Genomic DNA, 15,000 nt, shown 5'->3' on the forward strand with positions numbered 1-15,000 from the left:
TGAATTATCATTAGATTTCTGAGTGAGCCAAATGAGACGAATTCAGAGCTATTGCTACAGATCTTCTGCAGATTCTGGAAGGTGCTGCATCAATTTACAATCATCTCATGTTTGGAAGGGTTTATTTGGAGCCATAGGAGATGGAACCATAAGATCTAGAAGGAGGGTTTAGATTCTAGAGCAGACTTCTTCAGCCAAGAGTGGATTCTTGGCCAAGAGTGGCCACAGAATCAAAGCATTCACTGGGATTCTGACAACTGGGCCCTAAGGGGCCTAGATTTGTTCACGATTTATGCCTGAAGGCTCTGGGGGTTTGGCCTGCAGGTGTTGAGTCATGGTGCTAGATTCAGTTTTGGATGCAGATCGTCTATCTGGGACATGGTTCCCATATTCTAACTGTGCACTGGAAGGAATCCTTCCTTCTTGGAAGGCCCTACAGTGGCAGTGTCAAGAATGGCCCAAACAAGCGCTCACTCTCTCTCTGCTTGGGAGAATAGCGAATAATTAGTGTAACTGGAAATCCACAGGACCCATCGCATCTTCTCCTCTCTTCAATAACTCTTGTGCTCAATGGACCACTTACACAAGCTCCCCAGGTCCTGACCCCACATTGCTCTGCCTGGTGCAGCTGCATGGTCCTCCAGGATTTGGCAATAAGAGGCTTTTATGGTACATTCCCTGATGGGAGTACTTTTGTATTTCTTTTTCAGGAGCCCTGATTTCATTTCAGGGGTGTTGACCAGAGCCCTGCAAGTGTATATGTTTATTTTAGCAATGTTATATTGTTGTGCACTACCAGGTGTGAGAGAAGAAGAAACCAGTCCAGATTATTATTTATGTACAGAGGATCTGCCACATATTGCAGCCATCTATGATTTTGCCTTGATCAGTTGTCTGCCACTAGCCTGAAAGTACCTTAGGCAGCGGGCAATGGACAATTAGTGCTATACACAAGGAGCCAGCTGCCCAGGGGAAACTGACTTGAATTCTACAAAGCTAATTAATTTGCCTTTAAGGCTTAATAGTGAAGAAAACTAATTAATCTTGCTGGGTTTCACTCAGCATCAAGTAAAGCAAATCTGTGCATGTAGGAAGGATGAAGGAGACTGATCCCCCACAGCAGCTTTGTCTTGGATAATATTTGACATTCTGAATAATCAGCACATCGTGATGGCACATTTTTACAAGGAGGAACTCCCCCCTGAGACAGCAGTGAAAATGAACATGCAGGCATTTGGGAAACATCATTCATTTTTAGGTAAAGATGGCTTTGCATCTTAAAGTCCCAGTTTTGCCTATCTTCAATGTTTCACTCTGATTTGATTGGGGCACGGGGGAAGAATATGTGGAAGGCCTAGGTGGGAAAGGGCCCAGAGTGAGATGGCAAAATAGTTGGCATGCAATTTCACGAGAACATGTACAAAACTTTCACACAGCTCTACTCCTCTTCCCCCAGAGGGGAATTTCACATCCAGCTCCACTATAGAGATCTTCTACGCCTCAACTGTGGGGCAGGACATTAAAAGACCCTGGAACACGATTCACAACCCCAGTCCCAGTGATGAACCCAGGGATTTTGTAAGGAAAAATGAGTCAGCCGGAGAGCCATGAGTTAAAAAAACCCATCAGCTAATGAGGTAGAAGAGATATTGAGTACTTTTGTGTGACACTGTTGTAGTTATTAGTGGTGGTTTGCTATACAGTAATTGCATACAACAGTGAAGGAATATTTCCATCTAGTTTAAACTGAAGTTACAAAATCAAATTATTTAAAAAACCTTCATATACAATGCCACCTGGAGGTATTGTGACATAAGTATCAAAAGGGTAAGCATTTTCTTATATATATATATATATATATATATATATATATATATATATATATATACACACACACACACAAAATCTAACAAATTGCTGTAATATTTCAAAATTAGCCAATAAGAATTACATTGTAGAGTCTGGTTCATGCAGTTATTTTGGGGAGATATTGCTTGGGCTGTAAATTGGGTTTCAGGCTATGGCATGTTATAAAGACAGCATTTGTTGCTCGGGTGGACAATCTCTTCCTGTCCATAGACAAGGGATGTAATGCATCCTGCTGGATTTCCCCATGACATTTGATACCATTAATCAGAAAATACTTCCAAGAAGCTACAGAGGTGAATGGAAATGGCTCAGGTCCTCCTTCTCAGACTGAACCCAGAGGATAATTATGGCAAATTGTTCCTCCTCCTCCTCCAGAGTTCTCAACTGTGGAGTCCCACAGGGCACAACCATCTCCCCCGTATTATTCAGTATTGATACAAAGCTATTGGAAGAGCTGGTGAAATAGCATGGGCTGAAGTGTCAATGGCATGCAGTTAACATACAGCTCTACATCTCCTTTACCCCAGAGCACTGCCCCTGTCTGGAACACTTAAACTTCAATAACGGAAGACTTGTGTGTGCAGGAGCAGGGCATCGCCTATGAAACTTATTCCCCCAAGAGATAAGAATAACTATCACTGTCACAAGTCAATGCAAAAATTTATTCAGTAGCTTTTCCTCAATAATTTTTTCACACAGAGCTACACAGTACACTCACACCCTAAACCAAACAAAAACCCCTTGTGAACTGATCAAGTTATTTTAGAGGGAGCCAATAATTAGGTAGCTGCCACAGCATCCCAGATATAAATGGCTTAGTTCTGCTTTACCAAGACTCATGTCCATACCTGAGCTGTTGTATAGTAAAGAATTGTTTGCTGTGCCCACAATTGAGGATGCAGGGTATTTCTAGTTGTATGCGATTTCATTCTCTTGTGAGATTTTCTTAACTATGGGGAACCTCCCAGGTTTACCAAGAAGCCTAGGAAAGAAAGCTTTTGGGGCTGATTCTCAGTTGCCCTTAAGACCAAAGCAGTTCTGTGAAGAACTTCAAAAAGATCTCACAAAACTAAGTGATTGGGCAACAAAATGGCAAATGAAATTTAAGGTGGATAAATGTAAAGTAATGCACATTGGAAAAAATAACCCCAACTATACATACAATATGATGGGGGCTAATTTAGCTACAACGAATCAGGAAAAAGATCTTGGAGTCATTGTGGATAGTTCTCTGAAGATGTCCACGCAGTGTGCAGCGGCAGTCAAAAAAGCAAACAGGATGTTAGGAATCATTAAAAAGGGGATAGAGAATAAGATGGAGAATATCTTAATGCCCTTATATAAATCCGTGGTACCTCACATCTTGAATACTGCATACAGATGTGGTCTCCTCATCTCAAAAAATATATACTGGCATTAGAAAAGGTTCAGAGAAGGGCAACTAAAATGATTAGGGGTTTGGAATGGGTCCCATATGAGGAGAGATATTAAAGATGCTAGAACTTTTCAGCCTGGAAAAGAGGAGACTAAGGGGGATATGATAAAGGTATAAAAAATCATGAGTGGTGTGGAGAAAGTGAATACGGAAAAGTTATTTACTTATTCCCATAACATAAGAACTAGGGGCCACCAAATGAAATTAATAGGCAGCAGGTTTAAAACAAATAAAGGAAGTTCTTCTTCACACAGTGCACAGTCAACCTGTGGAACTCCTTGCCTCAGGAGCTTGTGAAGGCAAGGTTTAACAGAGAGCTAGATAAATTCATGGAGGTTAAGTCCATGAATGGCTATTAGCCAGGATGGGTAAGGAATGGTGTCCCTAGCCTCTGTTTGTCAGTCAGAGAGTGGAGATGGATGGCATGAGAGAGCACTTGATCATTGCCTGTTAGGTTCACTCCCTCTGGGGCACCTGGCATTGGCCGCTGTCGGCAGACAGGATACTGGGCGGGGTGGACCCTTTGTCTGACCCAGTACGGCCATTCTTATGTTGTTTATTTGGGCGTTAGGCTCCCTGCCACGAGCCAGCCCCCACCACCCTGCAGGCCAACCCCAATCGGGAATTTCCGTGCTTCTCCCCCGTACTTCGGCCATTTCCGGAGATCTGAGCTCTCCGTTCGTGGCCACTCCCAGCGACTCTCTCCTCCGGAGCTTCGGTCATTTCCGTGAACTTTCGGGGGTTGCTGTTAGTTTCCGATCGCTGCCCCTCGCTTCGGCCGTGTCCGTACATATTCGGGCGCTGCCGGGAGTTTTCGTGCTAGTTGTCCTGCGCTTCGTTTTTTTCCGTACTCGTTCGGGCATTGCCGTGAACCCGGTCGGCGGTTCGGCCTTTTCCGTGTTCATTCGGGAGTTGCCGTGAGCACAGGTCGGCGCTTCGGTCTTTTCCGGCTGTTTCCGTGATCTCCGGTCGGCTGCGTTCGGGCGCCGCCGCGCGTTGTGTGGCTTCGGCCTTCTCCGTGAGAGCTCGGCGTTTTCCGCGCGGGGCCGCGGCGCTCTCGGCGCTTGCTCCCTGGCTGGCTCTCCTCAGTCGGCCGCTGCCTGCCTGTCGCCGGGCTGGGAGAGCCTTGTGTGTGAGTGACGCGGCGGAGGTGTAGTTTGACGCGGTGTGTTACGTGGGGGAGAGAATAAAACTGCGGCGAGAGCCTAGGCGCGAACGAAAGCAGTGACGGAGCAGCCCGTAACCGGTAAGAGGAGGAAGGCGCCCAGCCGAGGGGGGGATGGAGCCGGCGGGGCGCAGGGAGCAACAGGCGCAGGACGCGGCCCGGCCTGCACCGCCAGCGGGAGGGGCGCCCGCTTTAAAGATGGAGCCGAGCCGAGCCCTGCAACATCCCCGCCGCCGCCGCCGCCGCTCCGAGCGCGGCGAACAAAGAGTAATGGCGGCTGGAGCCGGCCCGCAGCCGCTCTGGCTGCAGCCAGCGCTCAGCGCGGCGGGGGCAGCGCGCCCGGCCCAGCCTGGGGCAGCCCGGCCGCGGCGGGGGAAGGGGGAGCCGCGGCTGCTGCGGTCCCTTCGCCTGGCCGCGGGGGGAGAAGGGCTGGCCCCGTAGGGACCGCTCCTTTCCCGCCTCCGGAGAGCCCTGCTGCGGGAGCGCCGGCCGGGACCAGGGCGCCGCAGGTCCGAGGAGCCGCTGTCAGGAAAGTGGCGCCTCGCTAGTGCCTCCCACAGCCCGCGCTGGCCCCGCCGCGGATCGTCCCCCCGAGCCCGGGCTGGTCCCCTCAGCCCGCCCCCACGGATCGTCCTCCCTCAACAACCGCCCAAAGCCCGGTCCCTCCCCACCCCCCCCTTGCCGCGGATCAGCCTTCCAGCTGCCCCCCAAAGCCCAGCCCGGCTCCGCACTGCATCACCCGCCTCCCAAAGCCCGGACGGACTCCCCCGCGCCCCCCACTGAGCTGCCCGGCCCCCTCCGCCCCTCAGAGTCCGGCTGGTTTTACCGGCCCCCTCAAGCTCGGGCCAGCCCCATAGCGGATCGTCCCCGTCCCCCGCCAAGGCCCGGCCCGGCCCCGAAGCTATTCTCTTCCCCTTTCCACCCGTCAAGACGCGAGATGTGAGAGTAGGGCGATATTTCTCTCTTGTGAGAAATAGACCTCTTGAAAGGTGTATTTTTGAAGCCTACAAGGTGCTGCCAGGGCTGCGGGCAGACAGTTCAGTTCTCAGGGTCAGTTACTGTTCACACACCCCATCATGTATGGCACACATATCTCTTAGATTAAAACGGAATTTTAAAAGCTTTTTCTCTTCAGTATCCAAACTGAATGGAATAAGCATGAACAGTCTAGTTAGTTTCACTCGTTTATAGACAATTTCACTTTCTGACTGGTATGCTCCACTGTGCTGTCCTGGAATATCTGCTTAAAGAAACTGTAATTAAACTATATAAAAACACGTGTAATGGTTTTAGCTTGTTACAGAAGTAGTTTTTCTCCAATAAAAACTTTTTAAGAGTTTGTTTTGGCCCAGACTTGATTTGATGGGATCCTCTTTCAAAGTGGGGTATGCAAATATTCAGTTCTGAAAGGCCTGAAGAAACTTTCTCAGAGTCTACCACCACCTTGTTTTTAATGAAAGTTCAGTCAAAATACTGAAGAGGCTTATATCACAGAGCAAATAATAAAGATACAGATCTCTGTTTGTAGCATACTCCTGGTATATAGCAGTAGAAAGATACACCATCTTGCTAATACTTTAAAATACTAAAAAATGAATTTCACCATAAGCATAACTGTAGTTAGCTTTGGTTCAGCACTCACTCTTGCCACTAATCTGCAAGTTTTTTCAGTGGGAATTCTGCAGACAGAATGATAGCTGGATTGGACCTGTACTATTCCTCAATATTTCTGTTAATATTTGCTATCTCTGCCATGTTACCCATAATTCTGAAAAATCTTTAGATATTTTATACTTTCTGATAATTGTGATTGCAGTTTTTATTCCTTCCTCTTCAATGTCTATACTAGAAATTCTTAATCTGATTTTTCACTTGCTGTTGTACACCTGCTTCAGCCTTAGGATTCTGCATCTTCTTGTACAGTAACCTTTTAAAATACTGTGCAGCTAATTTAAGGGCACAATGTTTTCAACTTTTTTTTTTTTTTTTTTTTTTAAGGACTGTTGTGATACAAGGGTTCTGGAACCTGGGGGAGATGTGGGGGCCTGGCTCTCCCACTTTATCAGCTCCCCCTCATGAAGCGCAGTCCCTCCTGGTGCTGCTTCATGCCTGCCCAAGGAGTGCAATTTGGGGGGGGGGCATGGCCCCCTGGTCCCCCCCACTTCTGCAAAGGTTCTGGCGCCCTTGTGATTCCTACAGTAGGTTTAAAATGTTTTTTTTTTTTTAATTCGTGTATGTTTTTATAAAGTACATGTGACTTGTCTTTTCCCTCCAAAACAATTTTTTCCTTTTTTAATATATAAACTCACACTAGCAACCCAGTGTTTCTGGAAGAACTCTAGCCATCAACCCTGTGAAAGAAATAAAACTCTTCAGTTAGGGGGAAAAATCAGTTTTTAACTTTTTCCAGAGGTTCTTGTATATAAAGCTGGAAATTATGTAGGAATATTGAGTGTTTCCTTCCACTCCTGCAAAGATATGAATGTAAAGGGTCAGAGTACCATGTGTTGATGGATTATTGTGGTTAAAAAAAAATGTTCTGAAATACTCTGGTGAGAGTCTCTTCATTCCCCTTCTGTTTAGCTTGTTTTTGTTTTTTGGAGACACTTTAGGCCTCAGTCCTGTAATCAGGTCTATTTGTACCAATCAGAATGCAAGATTGGGGTGTTTAAATTACAGAAACTGTAAACCTGGGATGTCCCAAAATTAATTTTTTTAAAGACAGTTTATCATTCACAAAAATGTTGGGCTCGCAGTGAGCAGGTAAACTTTCTCATGTATGTGAATTTTCTCTTAACTACTAGTGCCTTGCCTCTTTGCAGTGGAAGCCACATACTACTCCTGATTCCTGCATTGAGTAGTATAAACTTGACAATAGAGGAGTGCTTGAAAATCTTAGGAAACTGAAGGGCTGATACAGCACCATTTCCGTTGATTTCAGTGAGCAATGACCTGATCTTGAGAGTGCCAGGGGGCTGGTGATTCAGTAATTAAATATAATATGCTTTTGTTTTGTGTAATTCATTCTTAGTGAAGTGGATTTTGTGATTTTTAGTACAAAAGTGTAAGTAAAGTGACAGTAAATACTTGCATCTTATTATTTTACATCTGTGAGACTTGCCTCTCATCCCTCCCAAACCTATTCTATTTGAGGGTAGGAAGTAAGATCACAATCACTGCTTTCTAACCTGCAAAATACCTGTTTAAGAACTTTATTACTCCCCTCATCAAAATATTAAAGCTTAAATTAGTTTGCTGTTAAGGTGTCTATATTTTTGTCAATAAACTGAATGCCCTCTTTAGATTGCATGGGAATCTTGTCCTGGGAAGGGAGGAGACTGAACTTCTAGCAGAGGGGAGAGGCCAGCCCATTAGGTGTTGGCTGCCCAGCTGGACTCTCTCTCCTCTGTGGAGAGGCTTATGTGCCACCTTAGGCTCCCCTTTGGCTTCATAGGTCAGAGTGGGACGGGGGTAATGGTATCTCCCAAGTACTGATAGCCTTAACATGAGGGGGTAGATCTTCAGAACCTGATTATTCCTTACTTGCTTTAATCATCAGTGACATAACTAACAATATTGACATTAAGATTATCCTAGGGTCCATCTGCAAAACAAAACTTGTGGTGGTGTTATGCTGCTACAGTCATCAACTGTACATGTGCCGCACTGACACAAATTACTGCAGTAAATCACTTGTTCTGCTGGAATAAAAAGTATCAGTACAAGCCCTGTCTTGCACTAGCGTAGAGCTCTACATCGCTATGTAGCGGCAAATTTTGTTAATGTAGGTAAGGCCCTACTTAGGCATTTGTAAAGATAAAGTAGATATCGCTTATCAGTTACATGCTACCTTCCCATTTTCAATGCTTTCTTTGCAACTAGCAGGCCTGGCTGGAGTCTTTTATTGATAGGTATGAGCACACCAAGAACAAAATGGCAACTGCTGCATTTATATATATATAAATGCAGCAAACTGTCCAAATTTGAGCGTTGATCTTACATACTCCTACATCTTGTAAAGTTGTCTATGATACAGCTGGCGTGTTAAAACGTTATTTATTATTTGTATTGCTATCACACTGGAGCTGAATCCTTAAAGTAAAAATGTCACGCTACCTTGTCTGTGGTCAGTGATTATGAACATCTGTAATCTTATGTCTGAGTGTTTGAGAAGACTCCCTGTAGATGAGTGTTTCTCTTCCACTTCTCCCAGTTGTTTCCCTGTTCAACTGCCAATATTTGGTAAATGCTTCAAACCTTTACATTTAGACCACAGAAGTGCAGCATATTTTAAGAAGAAAGGCAGGAGTGCACATTCCCATGCTGCTCTCTCTCTCTGATGTTGGCAAAAGCAGTCTTTTGAAATAGACAAGGATTTCCTCAGTTTCCTATTCCCTCTGTTTTCCCTGGTACACTATCCATCTAGGAGAAGAAAACAAATTGAGGGAGTCTCCTGATAGGAGAGGGTAAGAAAATTGGAGGAAGCATATTTAGTTGTTAAAATACAGCTCTAGACATTATCTTGCTACTGTGGCTGACTCAATGACTCATGTGTGACCTTAAGCAAATCCTAATTATTGTGCATCCATTTCCCCCTTAGTAAATGGGCATACCTACCTATCTCACCAGAGTGTTCTAGGGGTGGTTGGTTGTTATGCATTTTGTGATCCTTGGGTGAACGGTGCTAAAATAGTGCTAAATACATAGGAATTGCCATTCTGGATCATAGTAGTGGCCTGGCCCTAGTAGTATCATACTCATGGTCTGACAGTTAAAAAAGCTACCAATGTTAGGAACCTTTAGGAAAGAGATGGATAATAAGACAATTTCATAAGACCATTATATAAATCTATGGCATGCCCACACCTGGACTACTGCATGCAGTTCTGGAAGTCCTGTCTCAAAAAAGATAATTAGGAATGGAAAAGGTACAGGAAAGGGCAACAGAAACAATTAAGAGAATGGAACACCTTCTTTATGAGAGATTAACAAGACTGGGAATGTTTAGGTTGGAAAAGAGATGACTAAGTGGGGGGTATGATAGAGAGCTATAAAATCATGAATGGTGTAGAGAAAGTGAATAAGGAAGTGTTATTTTCCCCTTTGCATAACATAAGAACCAATGGAATTAATAGGCAGCAGATTTAAAACAAAAGGAAGTACATCTTCACACAATGCACAGTCAGCCAGTGGCACTTGTTGCCAGGGGATGTTGTGAAGGTCAAAAGGATAACAGGGTTCAAAAAAGAACTCTATAAGTTCCTGGAAGATAGGTCCATCAATGGCAATTAGCCAAGATGGTCAGGGATGCAACCCCATGCTCTGGGTGTCCCTAAGCCTCTCACTGCCATATGCTGGGACTGGATGTATCACTTGATAAGTCCCTGTTCTGTTCGTTTACTTTGAAGCATCTGGCATTGGCCACTGTTGGAAGACAGGATACTGGGATAGATGGGCCATTGGTCTGGCCTAGTTTGGCCATTCTTATGGTCTTCTGTCTGGTCTGAAGTACTGCCTCCAATAGTACTCAGCATCAGCTGCTTTAGAGGAAGGTGCTAGAAACCTAATCATGGACTTTTGTTACTCTGCTCTAGAGGCATTTGGCTGATGCCCTGAAGCATAAGCATTTATGCCCTTTATGTACATTTTAATACTGTTTCATGTGATTAACCATATAAATCTCTAATCCTTTATTAAGTATTATTTGAGTGATAGCATGTTAGGTTGAGGATAGTTTTGTCCCTCATTCCCTTGGGTTAGGCAGAGTGTTTTTTTGAAGGGAGAAAGTGCCTAGGATTGCTCTGTAGACAGACCCTTTCTATTCCTGATAAATAGGGACATCCTTTCAAGACCAGACAGGCTAGGGAAAAAAATCCTATTGTCCAACAGCCTGGGACAACCAAGAACCCAATCTGAAATTTACTTACTACCTTCCAGACGGACTTAAATTTTAAAATTATGGATGCATTTGTAACTAAGGATCGATGATGTGGACTCTGATCCTTATTCTTGTGATTGCAGTGCTGAGTGGTTTATGTAAATTTGAATTTTTTTATATGTGCAATATAAATAAAAATGATGCAGCAGTTTCAAATATTTCCCAATCGCACACTTATCTTGTCACATTATTTCATTGTCTTCCTGTGACACTTTTTACCTTGTATGTTATCTTTTCTCAGCTCTGTTTCCTTCCTTGATCATGCTTTATTATTCATCTTGTTAATTTTTCAACCTCACTGCCCATTTCTTGAGCTTTCTGTTACTGTAGTTTTCTAAATGCTCTCTCTAGCTCAGAGGTGGGCAAATTACGGCCCGCGGGACCCTCCTGCCCGGCCCCTGAGCTCCTGGCCTGGGAGGCTAGCCCCCTCCCCCGCAGCCTCAGCTCACTGCGCCGCGCAATGCTCTGGGCAGCGGGACTGCGAGGTCTTGCCGGGCAGCGCAGCTGCAGAGCCACAGCCTGACCCGGTGCTCTGTGCTGCGCGGTGGCGTGGCTGGCTCCAGCTGGGCGGCGCGGCTACCTGTCCTGGTGCTCTGGGTGGCGCGGCTGTAGCGCTGCCAGCCACCGGTGCTCCAGGCAGCGCGGTAAGGGGGCAGGGAATGGGGGGGTTGGATAGAGGGCAGGGGAGTTTGGGGTGGTGGTCAGGGGGCGGGGATGTGGATAGGGGTCAGGGCGGTCAGAGGGCAGGGAACAGGGGCGTTGAATGAGGGCAGGGATCCCGGGGGGGCATCAGGAAGGAGAGGGGGTTTGGTGGAGTGGTGGGGGGCAGTCAGGGGTAGGGGTTCTGGGGGTGGTCAGGGGACAGGGAGGGGTGGATGGGGCAGGGGGGCCATCAGGGGACAGGGAAAGGGGGGGTTGGATGGGGCAGGAGTCCCGGGGGGGGGGCCATCAGGGGGTGAGAAGCAGGGGGGGTTGGACCATGCCTGGCTGTTTGGGGAGGCACAGCCTCCCCAACCAGCCCTCCATACAATTTCAGAAACCCGATGTGGCCCTCAGGCCAAAAAGCTTGCCCGCCCCTGCTCTAGCTGCAACAGAATTTCCCAGAACTTTCTGGCACTTTGATTACATCTCTTCTTCTGTTATGTAGACACTGTTCTAAACCTTCTGCTTGGCATCTCAATAGCAGCAGAGAATAGACCATTATTCCATTTGGCAAACAGACCACCAGCACATCTGATCAGGGGTTGAATACGATAACCTTCTTCCTGTATGGGTTTCCTTCTAAACCCCATTGAACAGTAGATGAATGCATGATTTGCCTGAATTGGTCCCTATTCTGCTAAACTCTTCCTCTGGCTCTGCTTCTCTGGCAGTACCCTCAAATGTACTTGTGTGTGCTCTCCACAAAGTGCAGTAGGAGATATAAGCGGGGCTTAAAAAATCCAGACCCTAGTGGGGTGTAGAGAACTTCCTCTAAAGAGAATATAAAACCAGTACCATGAAATTCTGGTCACGCTCTGTGAAACTGATCACAGCCATGGCTGTTTCTCTCTTGCTGCTCTAAAAACTCCTGCAGGGGAACAGGATAGGAAGAGTCTTTTCCCTTTTGCCTCATTCTCACAGAGTGACTCCAGTAGATGCAGATTCCAAGTATGGGCGGAGGCAAGAACCAAAGACTGATTATTTTAACTGCTTCTGTCCACAGTGACCAAAGTCATGTAAACTTGTCCATACTGAAGCTGTGAAAGCTGTGACTGGCCAAAGTATGTGGGTGATCTAGGGGAGACGTTCCCCCTTTCAGAAGCCTGGACATGTGTGTGGGGAACATAGCTATCCCTTGTCAAAAGTCATAGGTGGAGGGGAGCGGGGGGACGGGGGCAAGGAAGGGATCCCTGCAAGAGGCAAGGTGGGAGAACACCTTGGGTCCCCCTTTTTCCAGGTAGTCAGGTGAAAGTAAGAACTCCAAAATGTCATGTTCCTTCATCTGAACCTTATAGGTGCTATGATAATATCGATATAAATAATATGAAATGTGAAACCCCCAAACAGAGTCCAGGGGAAGCATCTTGGTGGGGATCTGAGCAGTCCCTTTCAGCTGCTGGAGCAAGGCAGGCAGTATATTTTTCAGGGGACACTGCCCCTTAGAACTCACTGATGATGCTTCCTACTCTGCAGGACAGTGGTGAATTTGGCCTTAGTTCTGTCCTTATCTCAAACGATATGCAGCTTGGCCTTTCTCTTTCTCTTTTTTTAAAGTAAGAATTGTGCCTAAAACTGGATTAGCAAGAATGTTGCCAGTTAGGATTAAGGTGCATTGCAGAGCAGTTCACATTTCTTCTGGTTGGTGAAAGCCAGAGAAGAACAATATTGCCCATTGCTAATAAATAATCCACACTTTTTTCAGAGACGCTACTGTAAGAAAAATGTAATTGCCTACCCAATCCCCAAAAAGCCAGCACTGAACTCAGCAAACCTTTCCAGTTACCATCCCATCTCCAAACTCCCAGGCTTAGGCAAAATCATTGATAAAATAATGACAATCAAGCTCTATCTTGTGATTCTGTCAACATCCTGGATACATTGCGATCAGGCACACTAAAAGATGATCTCCTCCCGGAAATGGAGAGAGACTTAATGCACATACTGTTTGATATGCGTGTAGTTTTGGCTCCAGCCAAGCATGGGGTGCTCCTTTTCCACTCACATTCATGACATAACTAGAGTACACAGAGCAGAACTACAGTGGCTCAAATCATTCCTCTCCAACAGGGGACAGAGAGTAGTGATGCTTTTCATCCCAAAGGCCCTGCCCTGTGAGGTACCTTGAGGATCCATCCTGTTTCCCCTCCTCTTCAGTATCTACATGACTACTTACGGAGATGGTAAGACATCCGGGGCACTGATGCCAATGGTGCACCATTGGCACCTACATGTCTGTTTTATTTTACACCAAGGCAACCAACAGCATCACAAACATGTGCCAATATCCATGAAGAGCAGCTGGCTCAAACTCAGTCCAACCAAGACAGAAGTGATACTGGTTGGAAGCAGGGAAATACATTTAAGAACTAAGCTGGACATTGTCCTCCTTTTCCATTGAAGTCATGTTTGACTAAAAGATAAAATAGCATCAGCACAGGAAAATAAAAAAACACCTTTCATCTGTAGCTGGCTAAGAAACTCCACCTCTTTCTGGATCTGGGCACACTTATCCATGCATTTGTTATCTCCACATTGGATCACTGTAACTCACTGTACCAGGGCTGAACGTAGAAGCAAAGCCGAGTCTCCAGTTTTGTGCAGGAAGAGGCTTCCCACTACCTCAACAGGACAAGCTGCTGCAGGTACCTCACCCATGTGTTCCACTCCCTCTCCTGACTCCCAGTCTGATTCCATTGCCAGTTCAAGATCATAGTCCTGATTTTTAAAGTCATCAATACCTCAGAACCACATCTCCATCCTGTACCTAGCAAGACAGCTATGCTGCTCTGGAGCAATGCAGTTCTCAAAATTCAAGATGAAGTATTGGTGTTCTAGCTTGGGGAGGTTTGAGTGTGGAGGTCAGAGTAATCCAGACTGTGACCACCCATAAGGCATATTGCAAGACCCTCTTTTGAGAATGCCTTCCTACAATAGCCAGACTGATTAAAAATACATGGAAAAACTATTCACGGAGTGATATATATATATATATATATATTTTAAGGCAGAGTAATTTTGGCTTAAATTTAGCAGGTTTAGGGTTTTTTTTGGCGGGTGCTGCCAAAAGTGGCTTACAAGTTACATTGTTTTAGTACATTAGGACAATGAGTATAGAGTCAAGTCTCCTTGTATCGCTTCAAAAACAGTTGACAAGAGTAGTGACATTGAGTTAAATGGGGGAGTTCAGTTAAAGCAAGATGACATTGACAGTTTTGTTTCAAAATTAGTGGAGCCTGAAAGACAAAAGTAGTTGTAGAGAATGGGGTGTGTGTGTATAATATTCTTTGTAAGCGTCTCAAAATTTAAGGGGTGACCTTGAGTGCACATGGCTTCTAAATACTTTCATTTTGTGCATAATGGAGCGAGTAAAACTTTAAAACAATAACACTCTATATGTTGAATTCATAGATATTGACTATTGTTCTTAATTCACTATAAACATTTGGCCTGTTATTTCTAGCCATCTTGCTTCCAGATGATCACTTCACATAGTAATCCATTAATAAACTAGTAGAAGAAAATCAGTGAACATGTCCATTTTGGGTTTTTTTCCCCTTATGAACTCATTAAACAAATTTTAAAACAAAAGTCTTGTCAGTGTTCATCATGTGACATAACCTCTTATTCATATGTTTGGGGTTGAATATTTGAACTATCGTGTATATTCCAAATATCAAACATAATGAAAAATGTTTTTTTGTTTTGTTTTTTTAATAATCTATGCCTGTAAAAGCTGCAGTTTATACACGAAGCAATGATTTTGTACAACCTGACTTACAATAGTGCTTACTTTAGTGCTCTAGATTCTAAAGTGGGTCAGATACATTCAAAATGAAGTTGTCACTTCTGATCAATTTATAAAATCTGAGCATAGAGAAAGGGTAGTTGTCT

General features: G+C 45.0%; 1 protein-coding gene across 2 annotated transcripts in view; it reads left to right on the plus strand.

The window, feature by feature from the left end:
• The first annotated feature begins 4,338 nt into the window (after window positions 1-4,338).
• The window catches only part of CREB1 (cAMP responsive element binding protein 1), a 47,609-nt gene continuing 36,947 nt past the window's right edge, over window positions 4,339-15,000 (plus strand). For both annotated transcript variants that reach the window (XM_065413857.1, XM_065413858.1), the window contains exon 1: window positions 4,339-4,550. The gene's annotated coding sequence lies outside the window, so the exon portion shown is untranslated. The remainder of the gene's footprint in view (window positions 4,551-15,000) is intronic.

Source organism: Emys orbicularis, chromosome 11 (assembly GCF_028017835.1).
Source record: "Emys orbicularis isolate rEmyOrb1 chromosome 11, rEmyOrb1.hap1, whole genome shotgun sequence".
NCBI lineage: Eukaryota > Metazoa > Chordata > Testudines > Emydidae > Emys > Emys orbicularis.